The 19,050-nt window shown below is 43.2% G+C and overlaps 1 protein-coding gene across 23 annotated transcripts in view; it reads right to left on the bottom strand.

Annotated features, from left to right (window-relative positions):
• Positions 1 to 19,050, bottom strand: part of NRXN1 (neurexin 1) — a 2,019,102-nt gene that overhangs the window by 590,981 nt on the left and 1,409,071 nt on the right. The gene's annotated exons all lie outside the window — the stretch shown is intronic.

Raw genomic sequence — 19,050 nt, 5'->3', positions numbered from 1 at the left:
TGGTATATAGAGCTTCAACTTCTAATATCGGCCTATACCACCTAAGTTATTGGTAGTATGGCAGAGCAGCCAGGCTTATCTTAGGAGGGAGATGTGAGTTGTATGTCTGTACAAAGGACTTAGTATATCCATAGGCCTAAAGAAACATGTTTACAGGTGTAGTTCAATTAAAATAGTTATTTATTTTATATGTACACAAGGCACAGATACATCAGCAGATAAGGTAAGTTCTATTTAAAAGCTAACCAAAACAATAGAAAACCAATGCAATAATTCAGGTAAGTAAATGACAGGATACAACTAGTACGATTGATTAAGACAATTGAAGTTAAGTAAAACCACTATTGCAGCAACCCAAAATATTCTGTTGTAGGAATAAAATGTATGAACAAAACCATCATGAGCAGGTCAGCAATATTCAAGACTTGTAATCATTTTTTTCAGAGACCTAAACGCTTTAGCAGTCCATCCCTATCTAGTTCTTCAAAGTCAGATTGGAGGTAAAGCAGGTAAGGCACAGCTGTAGAAAAAGGCACATTTCCAGATGTGTTTTCAATAACAAGTAAGTAGCAAGCTTTTGTTGGTCAAAAAGAGTTCAGGAACTGCAGGTCAGGCTCCCTGTATGCACACAAGCATTAGGTCAAACGGGTATAGGCGAACATGCAAACATTGTAATCAGCACTCCGGCAGAAAAGGAGCGACAGAATGACTCAAGGTAAGGATTAACATGAGTCCCATAGTACCTGCAGAGTGATGAAGAAGATGGAGAGGGATGCCTTCAAAATGCAGCAGCTGTAGGTAGCGCCTCCTGTTACTTGGTTGTGGTGATGAAAGGAGGGACTTTGAAGGGATGTTGCAGCAGCAGTCGAGAGAAAGGACCCCAGCAAAGGATTCTTCATGCTACAGCAGAGCTTTGTGGTTTTGGTCCCTTTTCACGGGATCCCTACAAAATATCCCCACCAAAAATATCACCGTACACATGGCCATTTGCCTTGCCATATACAATATTTTTGGGGGGGATAATTTGTGGGAGCGCGGGTTGTGGGGGTGTCCCCCACACTTTTAAAAATAATGTGGGGGTTGCAGAGGTGTCCCCCGCAGGGTCCATGGATCAATATCACTGCAAAAATATGGCAATGTTTTTGTATTGCTATATATTTGCGGGATTATTAACACATGGAACCCTTTTCACAGACTCCAATGATGAATGGTTCTCGTCCAAATGATTCACCTTGTTTGCTTGGTCCTGCACTATGGTGAGGAGACTTTGAGGATGAGAATCATGCCTCTGGAGGTCCATAAAGAGTCTGCCAACGTTTCTGGAGGATTTGTTCTTGGAAAGATGATGCACTACACTCAGGCTCGAGGTGCCCATGGTATTGGTGGTTTGCAGACCCAGGAAGGTCACAGCTCATTGTGGCATGGCTTGAATTGAATGTCGTCCTAAGACTGATTAGGCCCACCAGTCCAAGGGAGAAATCAATCCTTTTCTGAGTTTCCCTGTTGATTTGAAAACAGGGTCAGCACAGCAGCTGCACTTCAGCAGACTACTTGGGTCACTGGAAGGTGCTGCAGGCATATCTTCTTTGGTTCTTCTGTGCCAGTGGTCGACTTTCCTTCATCCACAGGCCCTCACATGTTATTCAAGAACCCAGGCGTTCAACACTCATGTTACATTCAGATTTTGGGAGACTAGTTCCAGGCAGGCATGCCAGAAGACAAAGAGCAGCACAGTTTCAGACTTCTCCCCTGCTTCCTGTCCTCACAGACACACCAACAACAAAAGTCAAACCAGGACCTCCCCAAACTAGGACAGCAGAAGAAGGGCCAATAAAGGTCAAGCACACAATAAATGGCAAAAAAAGAATACAGCCATCATTTGGTAGAATGGTGACCCTTCAGTTCATTAACACAGTTGTGAAGACAGAATGAGACAAGAAAATTACACAAACGTTGGTAGAACATGTCCACTGCCACTAGCTACTCAAGTATGCCTTTATCTGTAGAAATGTTAGAGGAACAGTGAAAGAAGGGATACTATATAACCTGTCAGCACTTCACATAAGGTGGTATGTGCTGATCTCACAATAGACAAGGTAAGAAGGATCAGAATTATCCCCCTATCATTGGGAACAGTAGCTCTCACAGGGAAAATAAAATAAAATAAAAAGTGAAGCCCAAAGGTCTAGCAGCAACACTGCACAAAAGGTGTTCTGTGCTGCCAAAGGCAACCCCGAAACCTTAGCAAATATGGCGGAAAGCATGACTCTTTACAATCAAGTTAAACAATAATTAATAAGGGTTCACATGGTCAGAGCAAAACAATGAATCTGGGGAAAAAGGTTCCCCTCATTCGGGAGAAAAGACACAAAGATCCGAGAGTCCAGAAAAATGTCTTGGGGGTATCCTGTGAACCAATAATTAGCCTCAATAATCAATTTTGATAAATTGGACGATAGATGATGTTGAGTGACTTTGTGGAAGGCAGCAGAGAGATTGATATAGGCCACATAGATCAAAGAATACCTTTTAGACCAAGCCATTTTTGCAAACCCTTAAGAACAAAGCCATGGACATTATTACAATGGCCTCTCCTGAAGCCAGTTCGGTATTTTTTCAATCTACCCACACTTTGAGCCCCATTCTCGAGATGGATTAATAAGAGGGATGCAAATGCTTTACTATCTGCATCCATGATCGACATTTGTTGATAGTTCTGAGGATCGGTCCTTGCATCACTTTTATGTATCAGAATTACATAAGATGTAAACCAACTGTCAGGGAAACTCTGAAACATAAACATTTCTTTAAATATTATGGAAAGTATGGTGGCCCAGGAGATTGAGTCTTCTTTAAATAACCTATTTAAGAGCAAATGTAGACCTCACCCAAACACCTGAGGTATCTCCCCTTGTGTTCCCACCCTATTCGCCTTGCACCCTGTCCCCTCTGGTGTCTGTCATCTGGGAAATCGCACATTTCTAGTGAGATCTACTAGGATTTAGTGACATCAAATATACAAAGATGTCTCCACACGGTTTGGGTTCGATGGAGCACATCTCAAGCCACCCAGCAACCACTGATTCACTAACTTTATTCTATACACTGCCTACTTATGTATAGGCTAGTTGTAAGGAGCATTAACCATTGCCCTTTTCTAATCAGTACTAGCTAGTCTTGACCATTCTACACTGTTCCACAGGCAAGAACGCTATCCAACTCCATCTCTGCAGCTCATTCCCTTTTGCCTGTCCACATCAGACATGTGCATTTGAACTTTCTCACACTCTTCTACCCTCTGCTGCTCTTTTCTAATCTGACTCAGACCAAATTCTGCATACCAAGGGTGGGTTTACTTTTCAGACAAACCTCAAAACCATGGGACCACTACAGTGGTGAGTGGTACAATAAAAACAAAACAATCTTGACACATCATATCCATGGTCATTGATAGATGACTGATAAGTGAAGAATGGTGTCTTCCACTGGTTAAGAGTAGACACATCTGAAGAGATAATGCCTGTGTTTTGTGATGTCCAGTTTTGCGCCTCATTACGAGTTGGAAGGTGATGATTAAATGGTGTGGTATTACCATATACCGCCACATTACTGCACCGCCCAACTATGTGTTGGCCAGAAAGTTGAAGGCTTCACCTCCAGCTAAAGCCCCATGGAATCCTTTGGACTCCAAATAAAAGGGGACTAGCATCACTACCACCACTTGTAATCCAGCGGTAATACCACTTGGACCAAGTGGCAGTAACGGTATTACAGTTTGGTGGTATCTCAGTGAATTTACTGCTGAGATACCACCAAACTCATAATGAGCCCCTGTCTGGTAGAAGGGATTTCTGTTTGTGTAGGAAGGTTTGTGCAGAGGTTTGCATATTTCAGCATGCACACGTGTCCATAACTCCCCATGCAGGATTGAAGGCCCTTTACATAAGACGACAGGCAGCAGTGTTCATGGGGATCAAAGAGATTTAAATGAAATCAATGTGCTTGTGCAACAGACTATGAAGCAAAGTTGCTGGAGCAGGCTGGATGGACAGTAATAAAAGCGACTTGCACTATCAGCGAGAGGCATCATCCATCTCCACGAGTATTGATCATATGCCCGCTTACAGTGTACAGCCTTAGGTGGAGGTGTGTAGTTCAAAAAGACCGATAAATAAATCTGTTGGTGCATTGTTGTGCTTTCCATTGGCATGTCTTGTTCTGTTCTTTTATGCCTTAATCCATTTGGAACATTGTAACACCTTTTGTAAATTGTGGGCCCGATTCATGGAATTTTTGGCACAGTTTCAAAGCGACTTTGCACTGCCGACACAAACCATGATTCATGAAACTGTGCAAAGTGTATTTTTGCCGTGCAAAAAAATCTATGAATTGGACCCCATGGGCCTAATACATAGAACCATTTTATAATGGCAAAACCCCATTGGAAAACGCCTGGTGAATGATGGCCTATGTGTTTCCAAGACTCTTGCAGTGGCGGAGACACACACAAACGGCTGCAGGATTTCATGGCTTGTGTAAGTAACCACTGTTTGGAAGTGACTGCCGTTGTGCATTGGTACACCAGCAACTCAAATCTTGAAGACTCTGTGGCTATTTAAAATGAGATATGTCTGCCAACACTTACAAATATACTAGGTAGTGTTAAATTAAATGGCAAGGTGCATCGCAAAGTACTCTAGCAAAATAGCAAGCAACACTATCAATGTTTCAGCGACAGCAATGTATATATTAATGGATGTCACATTACCAGAACTTGTTGAAATAAAAAGGTGACTCCAGTAAAGAACCATCGTAAAGTTGTACCTTTTTCTCTACTGTGTTCCATATCCTATTGCAAACAAGTGTGTGTGTGTGTGAGCATGTGTGTGTGTATCCGTGATGTGCAGGAAAGAGGGTGCATAACATATTTTTGTATAATGCACTTTCCATGTACATATGCCATTATGTTTCAACCGAGTGTTTATCACATTTGTATTAAAAATCTGGTTCTATGTGATTTTACCGGGAAACAAATCTTAGATGGATTTTTTACCTAAATAAATCTAAAAATACACTGAATTGTTTATTTGTTTATGTCGAGTATCCTTCCCAAGCCCCCCGTTTCCCTATGTTGTTAACCTCCTCATTCGCCTCCCCACTTGTTTTGACTCCTTACCCCTTCTATATATCTTTAAAGTATTTTCCGATGGATTTATTTCTGTACAAAACAATTGAAAAATGTTTTCAGTAAAATCACTGGATACCAGAAATCTCTCTCAGATGACGTCAGAAGACTCCTTGTAGGCTCGATATTTGTATGACCCACATAGCACAATAATCAAGTTTGAGAACCAAGACATGTTTTAAAAATGGTGGCATCATCAAAACCAATCCAACTTACTTTATATATTGGAGGTGAGCTCGGACTTGCCCCCTATGCACGAAAGAACTGCTACATTTTTAAGATTTTCGAATAGAGCTGGAAACCACTGGCCATCAGTGTTTAAACATAATATTGAGTTTTTCATTCAACCTTTCATTTCATCATATCCCATTTTCTAGTTGCCTTAGGGAAGACATGTAGTTCAAAGTTATAGATTTGAATATAGTAATTCTAGAGGCATGGAGGTATATGTTTTAGTATGTATTTATTTATTTATGCAGGTGTGTCTTACAAACTGAATTGTGTCCAGAGGTGGTCATTTGAAAGAAAGTGGAGACTACATGGAGGTGTAGCACATCAGTGCTGTTGAGCCACATTAGCACATCTGTGCTGTTGAGTCCTGTGCATGCCATTTTCAACATGTGAAAGGTGTAGTGTAATTGTGAAGAGTAAGACAGGGTGAAATCGCATTTGGTCTTAATTTTCATGTTTTCCTTAGAAAAAAGAAAACGCTGCATGCAAATTGCTTTTTGCATGTGGTGTTTATTAAAGGAGTCCAATGGAATCTGCCTGCAGGTGCCAATGCAAAGCAGATTGCACTATATACTATTTGTTCCGGATATGGCAGTGTTGTCAGTACTACAAAGGTAACTGTATGACAATGACCTGAGATTGAAAAATCGCTATATAGCTAGGACACCGATTTTGAAACAATCAGTTTAAAACAGTTTTTTAACTTGTATGTGATCTATTGTATTTGTGTACATTTTTCACATTATTTACTTTGCGCCCATCCTACACCTTGCAAGGTTTGGGGATTTGCCATGTGGCAAGAGTATAGAAGCCCTGGCCGTTTTGCTTTTTATTAATTAATACAAGTATGTGGGCAATTCCATCTCTGAAAGAGAAATATGCTGATCAGATTCACCTTTCAAAAACTCCATGCCAAAAGCATAATGTGTACATGTGACCTGCTGTATCAGTATCCTTATCTGCAGTTCCTGCTTTAGCAGTGGCAGTGAACAGTTTCAGAGATCACAGATGTCCCCTTGTCTGCCACAATGACAGCCAAGTCTGTGCAACACAGGTGCTGCTTTGAAGGTATACAACCCTGTTCCAAACACGATATAACTATAAAGATGCTATCCTGGTTACACTATAAATATAAGCCATACCTGAGTTTAAGGTATGGTGGCAATCATTTCTCATAGATATGCAACCCACATCAAATTGATGTCAAACATGTGTCAACCCTGCAGGTGCAGTTCCGTTGTGGAAGGGTTACGTGTATTCTCCTCAGACAGGCTGGACCATGCCCCAATGGTATGAATGTAGCCTGAGGGGATTGGCTCTGTTTGTTCCTTTGTTAGGGCAGGTAGCATCCTCTTCCAGGGACAGCCACCCCACAGGGAGCTGGCCTGGGATAAGGAAACAAAAAGGTACACCCATTCACAAAAGGCTTGACCTCACACCAGGGTGCTGCATATCTAAAGGCATTTGATCATGTGAGGCTAGTGTAGACAATGAGAGCTCTGTACAGTTGAGAAAGGGTTCCACCATTGTGTTCCTCTCTGCATTTGCCTCTACATCCTGTTCCCTCTACACAAAAAATATTGGATATGATGTCAGAAAAGCAAAGTCCACTTCTTTGAAGAACAAGGATTGGGCCTCTAAAGCAGGCTAGCACTAGTGCAATCACTTGTGGATGTTTACCTTTAAAAGAAAGGGTCTCACACCACTTCCTTGAATCATCTTATAGACTCCAACCTTTGAAGAAGATTTCATGCGGACGCTGCTGGCACAGCATTCCTTTCCAAAGTCCTCCAATTGTGAGGTGGAGCCAGGTGTTCTAAGGTGGATGTAAGCTCTGACCCTAACAATCTTGAGGGACCATTTGGTGTGAACCTGTTGCTGGAACAAGACTTGCCACTCTGCCAGCCACAGCAGTACCCAGGGCCTCACCCTCTTAAAGGACCCCCTCAGTTGTGTGCTAGCCTCCCCCATGTTTATAATAATTGTTCTTTTATAGCATGTATAACACCAGCCAGTGGTTGCTAAGCACAGGATTGAAATTCAAATCTGTGTTGTGCTGCGTTGTCTTGCTTCCAAGACAAACTTGTTGCCCCTGAACTATCCTTCCTCATGGAGAGCACAAGAAAAGGAATCATCTTGTCCCTGAGCCCCTGGATTGGGACTCACTGCACCCTGAGAGCCAAGACAGCTGGGATCCTAATATGTTTGCCGTTGAAACTGCTAATAGATGTTTTCAAGAACTGTTCGACACATTCAAACCTTCAGGACCCTCCGGTCTGACATTTTGCACTCCCCCAATATTAAAATTGCTCGAACATTGCCAAGAATTCTGATTCCACGCAGCTGGACTTTCCAGATTGCTCCAGTTGTGAGGTGATGGCAGGTTTAAGAAGCAGATGGAAGCTCTGTCCCCAAACCATTCTCAGGGACCTTTTGGGGTGAACCTGATGCTGGAACAAGACCAGACTCTCTTCCAGTCACAGCAGTACCTAGGTCCTCACCCTGTCAGAGGACCCTTTCAGTTGTGTGCTCGTCTCCAGCATATTTGGGACCCAGAGAACAAGGAACCATCTTGAGCCCCTGGAGTGGGACTCACAGTGACCTAAGCAATGACCTGATGCTGGAGCTAGACCTGCCTGTCTGCGAGATACAGAGATACCCAGGACCTTACCATGTTGAAGGACCCCTGCAGATATATGCCAGCCTCCCCTGTGTTTGGGAGCACTGGAAAGGGACACATCTTCGCCCCAAGAACCTAGATTGGGACTTGCAGCACCCTGAGAGCCAAACACCCTGAATCCCAATGTTTTTGCCGTTGTACTGCTTAAAGCTGTTTTCATGAACCGTTTGATACATTCGAACCACCAGGACTCTTCAGTGCTGCTTTTTGCACTCCCCTGATATTCCAATTACTTGCACAGTGGCAAGAAGTCTGATTTGGTGCTGTTGGACTACCAAGAACCACAAAAATGTACTAATTGACTGCTAATTGACCCCCCTCACCCCCACCCCATATTTCGACCCTAGGGACTGGGAATCCCTTTTTGGAACCTCAAGAACATATTCTATGAACATTGTGGTATTTTGATTGCTTTTTCTCATCTGTCTCATTACCCAGATGGCTGCATCTGCTATATTTGCGTATTCTGTGTTCTTTCTATAGAGGTGGGTGTTTGTAGTGTTTTCTAGTCAGTTATTTTTGTACATGGTCTAGTTAATTAAAGTACATATGTTTCTATAGAACTTTAATTGTACACTTTATTATTTTGGGCATTATACTTCGCTGTTTGAGTTGCTACTGAACCATATCCAAACCCCTTTTGAGAGTTTGTCCTTCTCTTGTCCCACCTTAGCACAAAAGGCGACGGAGTTCTATACTCATGTTTGTACTCCTGCAGGGCAGAAGTCAATTTATCACACACAGGCGCTAACATGAACTGGAGTGCAAAATCACCCCTTTTGTGTCACAAGTCTGGCTGTTGCACAGTATGGACTTGCCTAATAGTTATACGGGTGACATATCTTTACATTAATTCATTTGCATCTTTATGCATTTGCATTGGTACATTTGCATCTCTGTTTTTATATCTGTTTAACTCTTTTTTCAGCGCACAAAAACATGGGGTATATAAAAGGATGGATGAGGTACAGGGGGCTTTTAAAAGATGCAGAGGAGGAAATGCAAATACTCAGATGTAAACAAATAAAGGTGTGCACTGACAAATGTAAAGAGGTGGAAGCGTAGGTTTTATTTACCTATCTCTGTGCATATTTACACCATACATGACTGCATGATGGGAGGATGAACAGAACCTCCACATAAGTCTGCTGTCAGTCAATACGGTTTGTCCTGATTGACACTAGTCAGGGGTGGCCCTTTGTGAGCGAGGGAGGGAGAGAGAGAGAGCATGCCATTGCATGTGAAATGTTGAAAGTATTACTTCAAGAATTAGAATCGTTGCTGCACATAAGCGCACTCCCATTTCACCACTACATGTTCAGCATCACAATGGGCCAGAATAAGGATATCTGAACAGGCTGGTTTGATGTGCACCGCCTCTCGATGACGGCGAATCATAAACATGCATCCTGGGATGCTATGATGGAGATATCTACACTGAGGATCCTGCAATGTGAGAAAAGTCAGCAAAGGGCTGTATTTAGGATAGAACAGAAGTCATGAGGTAGCTCCACAGAAAACCTTAAGAGGTTGTATCGCGAGCTGATATGCGTGCCAGTAGTGTGTGACGCCAATGGCACCACCCGTGCCGATCCATGAGAAGTACTCTGCCCAACCCAAGTGCTCACCACTATTTCTAAATAGTGCCACAGAGAGCATTGTATGGAATTAACTTTGATGACCTTGTTTTTCAATGTAATTTTATAACACTGTGCTGTGAGCTCTAGTGTTATATTCAAGTAAAGTAGAGTTAATATCCTGATTTAAGGAAACAATCTCAGTTTACCTGGTATGTTAAGGCACTTTCCTGTTTAGATCCATGAGGCAAAGTTGTCCACAGTCATCTCTTCTCTCCAAGAAAGCAACATATATTTAGTTTGAATCTTGTTCACTAAGAACATGCAAGGGTATTTCAGCAATTTAAACTTTTGGCACTTCTGCAATATCAGTGTTTTCTGGGCTGATTGCGACAAGGTAGAGAGGTCATTTTCTTTACAGGAGCTTGCAAGTTTAGAGATTAAGGGCCCAATTTATGGAATTTTTGCACGGTTAAAAGTGATTTTGCACTGCTGAAAAGTGACTTTGCACTGCCGACACAAACCCTGATTCATGGAACTGTGAAAAGTGTATTTTTGCTGTGCAAAGTACACGTTGAACCGTGCAACACATTCCATGAACCAGGGCCATAAAAATGATTCCTAAATGTTGTGCTTGAATTAGGCATGACATAATGAAGTTAGATCAAAAGCTGGTAATTTTGGAGCCCTGCCTGTTTCTTAAATAAAACAGAGTTCATATCACTGCCTGATGACCCCATCGCTTTTTAAAAGGTTGTGGGTTATTTGTGAACCCGACTTTCTGAATTCAAATGCTTTTTCCTGAATTTGAAAGGCTCGATATTTGTATTGTTATACTATAAAGACAGCATGGTGTTATGGGACATAAATCCACTGAGATCAAACACGTAATTCGTTCAGTCGAGTTTTGAAGATTTTGACTTGTTCGTACTTTGTGAAGACTTTGCGCATGCTCTGCACGTCTTTGTGAGCGTCCGAGTGCCTTACGCGGGACCCCTCGCAGAGCATGAGTGTGCCTGCGCAAAGACTGGAGTAGGGGGCAGAATATGCAAAATGGGCAGGAACAAGGGAAAATGTGGGCGTTACGAGGGATGGCCCAGAGACAGTACACTGCATGCCCACAAATGGACATAAGCATGCATGTTCATGGATCTGTCAGCGCAACCTCTCAAGGAAATGGCTGTGCAAAGCACTCAATCTATCTGCCACCCGAAGTCAGGCGTACAGGCACTTAGGCATAGGAATCACTGTGCAGAGGTGGGTATCGGATTTAGGGGTGCGTGCACGCAGTCAGTGCTCCGATCGTACCTTGGGGTGCGTGTAAGAAGTGTAGCAGGGTGCAGGAATGGTTTACGGAGGTTTGCACGCATGTGTAGCAGGAAATTATGACCTTTATGATACGTGGTATGCATGTTGAGTGGGTACTGGGAATACCTATGGGGGACCACAACTACCCCCGCTGGGGTGCGGGCCTGGTCATGGGGGTTCTCAAGCAATTTTTCCAGGATGCATTGCATTGCATACACGGACTGGGCAAAGATCTGTTTCCATGCCTTAAATGGCTCTGTGTGTGGGTGTGTCATGGGCGTTCCGGCCACGACTGTCTCATAGTGTTACTTTGCATGAACAAATCCATGAATACGCACAGCATGCAGATATCTCTGTGTGCGACGGGCCACCCAGTGATCTGCAATGCGCCCTTTTCCATGAATCAGGCCCTATGACTTTGCACCTTACTCAATTGAATGGAAGTGGAGAGGGTGCATGTGTTGACAGGATTTGCAGAACATCTTAGTATGTTTTTGCTCATCACTCATAGTTTTACTTGACATAAGTAGTTTGGATATCACGAGAAATGTTGTGCTGAATTAGACACAGGGGGCAGAAAAATATTTGTTTTGCTACAGCATGACCATCAAAATGGTGCTCATCGAGAAACTCGATGCTAAGGAATAATAGCTCTAACGGCCTGAATTGACCTATAGACTCTTCTAATTTTAGGTAAGTGACCGTTGCTCCAATGGAGTAGTGTTATAACAGTGTCCACACACAATGGATTCAGTGAAACTAAAATCGCATCAAACGTATGTGCATTTTTGGAATGACATATTACTCAAAAAGGCTAATGCTTGTGCATGGATGCGTTATAAATGCCATATCATATATATAGCACACTATTGACAGGTGGCTTTGATATAAAAAAGGAGTGATACCAAAAGAAGTGGGCGATGAGCTAGCTACCATACATATGAGACCCAGTCAATAAGCAGCCACATCTTGTATCACATGTATTCGAACTGATTTTATACGCTTCCCTCTGTGGTACAAGAGATTGTGGAACATGAGTTTCAACTATCTGCATGCTCACAGCTTTGATGAAATAAATTAGGCTAAACGATGCCCAGGTGTTGAGCTAAGAAACAGAAGAACCATTAAATGATGGTCACATTCCTTCATGGTAATGTGTGTGTTGAGATATACAGACAATTGAATAAAGAATAGCTCAATGAATGAGATGTCTAGCATTGCCTCACAAGGACATAACTATAAATATTTGATGCATTTTCTATCTTTTTTTGTGTGAAATATATGCAGCACCTTGAAATCCTCTCTATTTTCTTCTTCATTACATTTTCATTACACTACAATGCTTTAAGTTGACCTTGAAATCACAGTGACATGTAAGTGCAAAGAGGCATGCGTCAAGTCGCATGCCTATGACAACGCACAGCATTGTCAGAGATTGGCATCAATAGGCCCCAATGTAATTTGAAAGGATGGAAGAATGTCTTACCACGAGAGGTTCTCCCATAATTTAATGTTCCTTAAGAAAACGAAATACTTACTGTTGATGTCATTCGCTTGTGAAGAGATCATGTGAAAAGGTATTGGAGGACATGGTCATTAAATGATCATTCTGGGGGACGTGTACAGAAAACATCTAACAAATGGATTTGACAGTGAGAACATGTGTGCATGACACATTACATTGGACGTTGGTTGCTATTCTTCATTGTGGCACCCATGTTTTAGTGAAGATAAGGTCTTTGTGACTGATTTGTTTAAATTGTTTTTGTGAATAGTGGATTGGGTTGAAAGATGTAAACAATGGCCATCTTGCCCTAAAAGAAAGGTGAGCATTTTCCGCTGGATTCAAACTTACAAATGCAATTTTCTGAACATTGGGGAGATTTCTGAAAAATCTGCCCCTTTTCAACAAATAGATGCATTTGCTTTTGTTACAAATTGATTAGTTACTGCACACAAAAAGACACATATTTGTAGGATCCTCTTCTTCTTGGATTTCTATTTTAATAAAGTGTGGTCCAAAAAATGCACATTTCCCATTTAGACAGATTCAATTTCACCCATGTCTGGCGAGGAGATCAGTGGCTTACTTTCTGACTTTGAGTTCCGATTCCTTGTTTTGGTCTTTGACCAAAATATTGCCTGCTTGAGGATAGAACACTTCATGACGCTCGTTACTGTGCTATGCACTCAGGAGTGTTCATTTTCCACTTGCTCATTACTTTTGGATTTCTGGAGTCGTGCTTCAAACTGACCCCTCACGGAAACGAGACTCTGTGCATAGACCTCAATACTTTGCTGCAGTGCGCATGCTCTAGAACGTGCCCTGCTGCTCCTTGCTGCTAGGTTTGTGCTATATCAAGTACAGCCAGATGTTTATACTTGAACTTAAACAAGTCATGTGCTTTGCTCACTCACGTAACTATGCTTCCATCAATGATGTATAGTGGTTACTGTAATCTCAGGTGCTGGGCCAGCCTCAAAGTATTTTGGGGATTGGGCTGGATGACAGTTTTGATAGGTGGTTGACGGTGGGTCAATTAACCCATTGCATGGCTGACACCACCTCCCTATACGCTGAGGAGACTGAATAGCTACTGTGCTTTCCATTGGCCCATTAGATGCATCTTTCAGCCAAATTCAGAGGCTACAATTAGTTTTACAAATGGATAGCAATCATTTGAGACGTTCGCCATCTGCAAGCTGAGCCCAGAGGCCATCTAAAAGCTGAGCTCAGCAGTTAAGCCTCTGGCTGCACCATAGGGAGTGCATTGATATCCCCTGGGCAGGATGGGTTCTGTGCCTTAGTACATATGCTGCGGCTGCCATGTTAATGATTGTTTATATGTACATGGCTGCTCTCCCAGGTGAGTCGTAGCTCCACTTTCCCATCTCACCCCGTGCTGAGCATCAAGGTAGAGTGCCGCTTGCAATGTCTTGCATCCTCCTCAAAAGGGGTGGGATAAAGCCCTCCCAGGCCAAGGGTTGGTGCCACCCAGAGGCGTTACGTGGGGGGAGGGCAAGAATACGCTTGATTTCCACAGGCGGGAATACGGCGTTCTACATCGCCCTACACATTAGACAGTCCCCAAGCAGTGACCGCCAATCTATCCGCACAGAAGGTATGGCGTGGCTCAGGAGCTGAGCGGCAGGCACTCAACAATACGCAATCAGTTAATATTACAGGTGCAACGCACAGAACCGACAAAGGGAGCAATTGCCACGCAGTTCCTTCCATGCTCAGATCCGTGGTTACAAATAAATACATACGAGACTGTTTCAAAATTACGGTCTGTGCCAAGAAAAGAAAAAAGGCAAACAAGCCTGCCAGTACATCAGTGTGGCTACCATTTAGACCACCTCCAGTTCAGTGTGTAAGAAAATGCAAAAACAGCAGAAGAAAAGCGTCGTAATGTTAGGTGTTGTGCGTGAAAATGGAATCCAGAACAGGAGGGGATTGTTTCTCATGGATTTATATGAATTATTGAAGGGTTCAGCATCGCCACCTGGTGGTCTCTTATGTGCGTTGATTTCCAGGCTTCCACCACGTACCCAGAATCAGAGAAACGATCTTACTTTTCTCTAACATAGGCAACTCACACGTCTTATTTTTAGTGAGATACCTAAAAAAAATATGTTTATGTACATCTGTCACCATCAATAAACCGTGGGCCACCAATAATATAGGCTGGTTTAATAAGAAGTGAGTGAAGGCTATCTCTCGCGCCAGTACACGCCCAATCTGAACATTGCATATTGATGTAAATTGTAGGTCATTCTGGCAGTTACATGAGTGCTACTGTTATTTCTAAATTAAATGCAAGAATAATAAAGAACTGGAATAGTGTGAGGGCACTATTCCATACAGTCCCCCTACCTGCACTTGTGGGCACCTGCTGTCTGCACTTAGCCCTGCCACCTGCTGGCCGCACTTCTTATTACTGTTTTGATCGCATGTACAGCACGGCCCCCTCCCCTTTTCGCTGGCACTTTCCCCGCTTCCACCCCCCCTGCACTTGCGGAATCTCACTGTCACTTGGCCTAGTAACATCGTTGTCTCTGACCTCCCTCTGTTTCCCCTTCCTTGTTTCGTCGCGCCTTGAAACACTTGTGTATAGGCGCGTTACAAATGCCATATCATATCATATCACTGGTTGTAAAAGGCGAGATTCTATATAAAACACCATCATTGAACGTGCGACGTTGATTTCATTGGATGTCCTGTGTGCCCTGGGTAAGGGTAAGGAACAGAGAGTTCCTCTGCCTTGCAATACCTTTCTTCAACTCTGGCAGATGTTTTGGAAAGGACTGCTATCCCAACAGAGTCCAAATTAATTCTACCTGATGTTCTTGAAGGTGCAGAATTGAATCAAAGAAGAATGGGAGACCCCTGTCTTATACGTAAACCTACTCTAGAGATTAGAAGAAAGCAAGCATGCTTAAAGGGGTCAATTCCTGGCCTTGAGCGAAGTGTCCCATTGCCTCCTAATGCTGTACCCAGAATAGCTAGTTCTCCAGGACGTGGAGAGGATAGGAAAGAGGGAAGAGCACACAGAGAATCAAGATGGAGGAACGCTTGCTAAAGATCATGTGTGGCCCATTACTGTCCTAACTCCATCCCTTTCTCAACCTGCAGCTGTACATGCTCTCTGGTTTACAACACGTAGCGTGAGGCAGGACTTTGATATGGAATTGCCTCTTTGAAGCCAGGATACCTGGAGATATCCTTGTGAGGAATTGCCATCTGGCAAGGGTGTACATGTCTGGCTTTTTTGATGTTTATTAAACAATAAAATGATCCAGGTAAATCCATCTCAGAAACAGTGGTCTGCTCACCAGATATCTATCTAATGAAACTTCATAACAAACGCATAGTGTACACTTGTGCACTGCTGCCTCTGTGTCGTGATCCGCAGCCTCTGCTCTTAAATGGCACAGAGCAGATAAGTCAAAGGTACCTGTTTGACAGCTGCTTTGACTGCAAAGTCATCGCAGAGCAGAGGCTGCATTTAAGTCTATCCCTTTGCTCCAAATTCAATATAATTATAATAAACGACCAAACTGTGTGGCAGGGAATTTGAAAATATAAGACATACCAAAGCTATGTCTGATTTTTAACATACCACTGACATCCCTGTGAATGCTGGTAGCTTTGGCAGGCCATGTGTATTTCAGGCACCTGTCCGTCTGCATTTCAGTGAATGAAACCAAGGGTATGTTGCATGCCTCTATTGTCTCAAGGAGAAGGAAGGTAACACACTCCTTGCCAGGCCTGGGATGCCCCAGCTGGAGACACCCTGTGAGCTTGGCTTCAAAGAGCAAAAACCATAACAAAGGCTTGTCTCTCACTAAAGGGCTCTAGAACAGAGAGCCTTTGAAGCTGTCAGCTGGGTAAGGGGCAGAGTTAGAACAACCAGGGATTGCATGTGGGTTGGAAGAAAGGCTACTCAATCTTGCCCTTCTTTGGGGTTTTCTCTCCTTCCTATCACGGCCACTTCCTGTGGAACAAGGCACTGTGGGTATGACAGGCAAGGGGCACTTGTTATGAGAGCAGGGATTTGACCACTTAAACTAGACTTCCTTGCCTGAAATCTTCTAAAGGGGCAGGGGGATTCCCAACAATTGTTACATTTACTTTCGGACTATCCAAGACATAGGGAAGGCCTCACTTGGACCTCCTTTAGAAGACCTTATCTTTCGAAAACCTTCAGCTACTGAGTTGAAGGACAGCTTCAAGACAGACACAGGCTCTGCTCATTATCTACTTTCAGGTCAAATTGGTGGTAACTCTTGCTGAGGACCAAGGCCCACCACTCTGCCCACAAACATTCATAAGTGGGGAGGGCAGAGACTATGCAGCACACTTCTTGTTCTACAGCCCCTGCAAAGGGTCTCAGATCATCCTGAGAGGCGGACCAGCTAGGATCCCTGGTTTGATTGCCTCAAACCAATCAAAATGCATTCAAACTGTGTTCACCACATTCAAATCACAAGGACCCACCTCTGCTGCCTTTTGTCAATCAATTAAACTTCAAACCACCATGGCTTGCATCATCGAATCAGCTCAATGCAGCAATGCCCCATCATAGCCCCATCTCCTGTCCAGCTCAAACCACAGTGCACCATGCACACAATCTCGTGTTGCTGCATCAAAGCATGCATCAAACTGCTAGGACTTCTCATTGAAAGCTCAACTCAAACTGCTGGAACATCATGGTACTTGTTGATCATTGGTACTGGTCATTTTAAACCACACTCAATCGTCAAACCACTCCTGATGACCCATTCGACCTGGATTGCTTGATACAAACTTGGACTGCATGTTGCACCCACCTGGACCAGACTCAATGCCGACTCTCTGTGTGGGATCAATGCCACTCTATGCATTTGTGCTTATTTTGACCCACATGCACAACTGCTGAAAGGCCGGTTTGACATTGTAGAACAACCTAACATTGGTATTAGGTTGCCAGTACAAGTGAGCCTGTCACCCTGGTTTAGCCCTTGGGGACCTAGAGACTGGTAAAGTCCATTTGGAACCTTTTACCAGCAAGACACTTTGTTGGATTTCTTTCCTGTGTTTCCTCCCTGCCAAAGTAGCCAGAGCGCTTAGATATTTCTGTTCAGCATCTTCTGTCTTCTTTTACAAGGGTGGGTTTTTATAGAGTTTCTAATATTTACTTGTATAATTGATTTGTTTAATGAAAGTGCATATTTTATCTAACATTCATTGGACATTCTTTTATTTTATAACTGTGTACTATTACTGTTTGGGTTGCTAATGGCTCACGCTCACACCCCTTCTGAGAGTTTAGCCTTCCCTCAAAATATGAAGGATGTGTATCTCTAGGAGGATAGGTAACACCTCCTTGCCTGGCCCAGTAGCTTGCAACACATGTGTAATGACATAATTCTGCTCTGCTTGAGAACTAGGATTAATAGTGGCTGAATTGCCTACTCAGCCCCCATACCTCTGTGAATCAACAGGTATCGCAATCATAAAGTGATTTCATCACACTCATCACACTCATGCTGTGGGCCACTGGGCCTGGCAAGGATGCATTACCTATCCTCCTAGAATGTCTAAAGAGGAATTTTCGTCCCACTCACCGGAATGCAAACAGTCTAGTGCCTAGAATACGCATTGGATCTCATAACTGGTCTGAGCTTGCAGTGTTGACACTGGTATTCTAGCAATCAGATTTGTCTTAAATTAAATGATTTTGTGAATTATCAAACACAATACCTACCAAAATATAGGTCTGTCTTTTGTTGTCAGATTATCCTGTCAACAGTTGATAGTTTAGCATACTCATTATGGTTTTGGAACAGGAGGGCAGATTTAAATGCAACCTCTGCAGTGCAGTGACTTGGCTGGCACAGCATGACTCAAACAGGGAACCTGTGACCTCTCAACCTGCTCTCAGTTGGTGCATTCTTACATTGGGCCCTTATAACACGTTAATGTATTACTCTTCACTGGGCAATACCTTTCTCTGTCCTTATTCGATGGTCCTTTGAAAGGAATTTAGATGGGCACTGAGGGTCTTGTGTTTTATTTTCACTTAGTTTGTATATGAGAATGTGCCAACGTCCACAGCCTGTTCCATGATGGCTTGAAGAGATATTTGGCATGTCCTTTGGTGAAGTAATTGTGATGCCTGTTCCAAGCTTGGGTCTGTAATTGTGTTGTGTGTATGCACTCTAGAGCTTCTGAGCAGGGAGGCAGGTTTCTAGGATTGTGTTGCGGAATTGCCATTAAACACCTACTGCCAGAGCAAACTGCTGCCTGCTCTGGCACTCTAAGCATGCCAAGGCTTCAATGACTCCTCCCAGTTTCCCTACCCTAAGGTCTCCTCTGCACCTCCTGCCTCCAAACAGCATGCCCCTAGCAGCTCCATAACAACACGTGCCTGACTCATCGCCTCCTACTGAATCTCCTGTTATACTCGAGGTCACCCATGTAAATTAAAAAGGAAATACACCCAGAGCTCTCTTCACCATTTCCCCAGTGGCCATCTTGTGTACCGCTATGCTTTCCTTTTGGCACAATAAACATCTAATGCTCT

Source organism: Ambystoma mexicanum, chromosome 4q, assembly GCF_040938575.1.
Source record: "Ambystoma mexicanum isolate Mex_15411 chromosome 4q, UKY_AmexF1_1, whole genome shotgun sequence".
In the NCBI taxonomy this organism is placed as follows: domain Eukaryota; kingdom Metazoa; phylum Chordata; class Amphibia; order Caudata; family Ambystomatidae; genus Ambystoma; species Ambystoma mexicanum.
The sequence above is the reverse complement of the archived record's forward strand: the minus strand, read 5'-3'. Positions and strand labels throughout refer to the sequence as shown.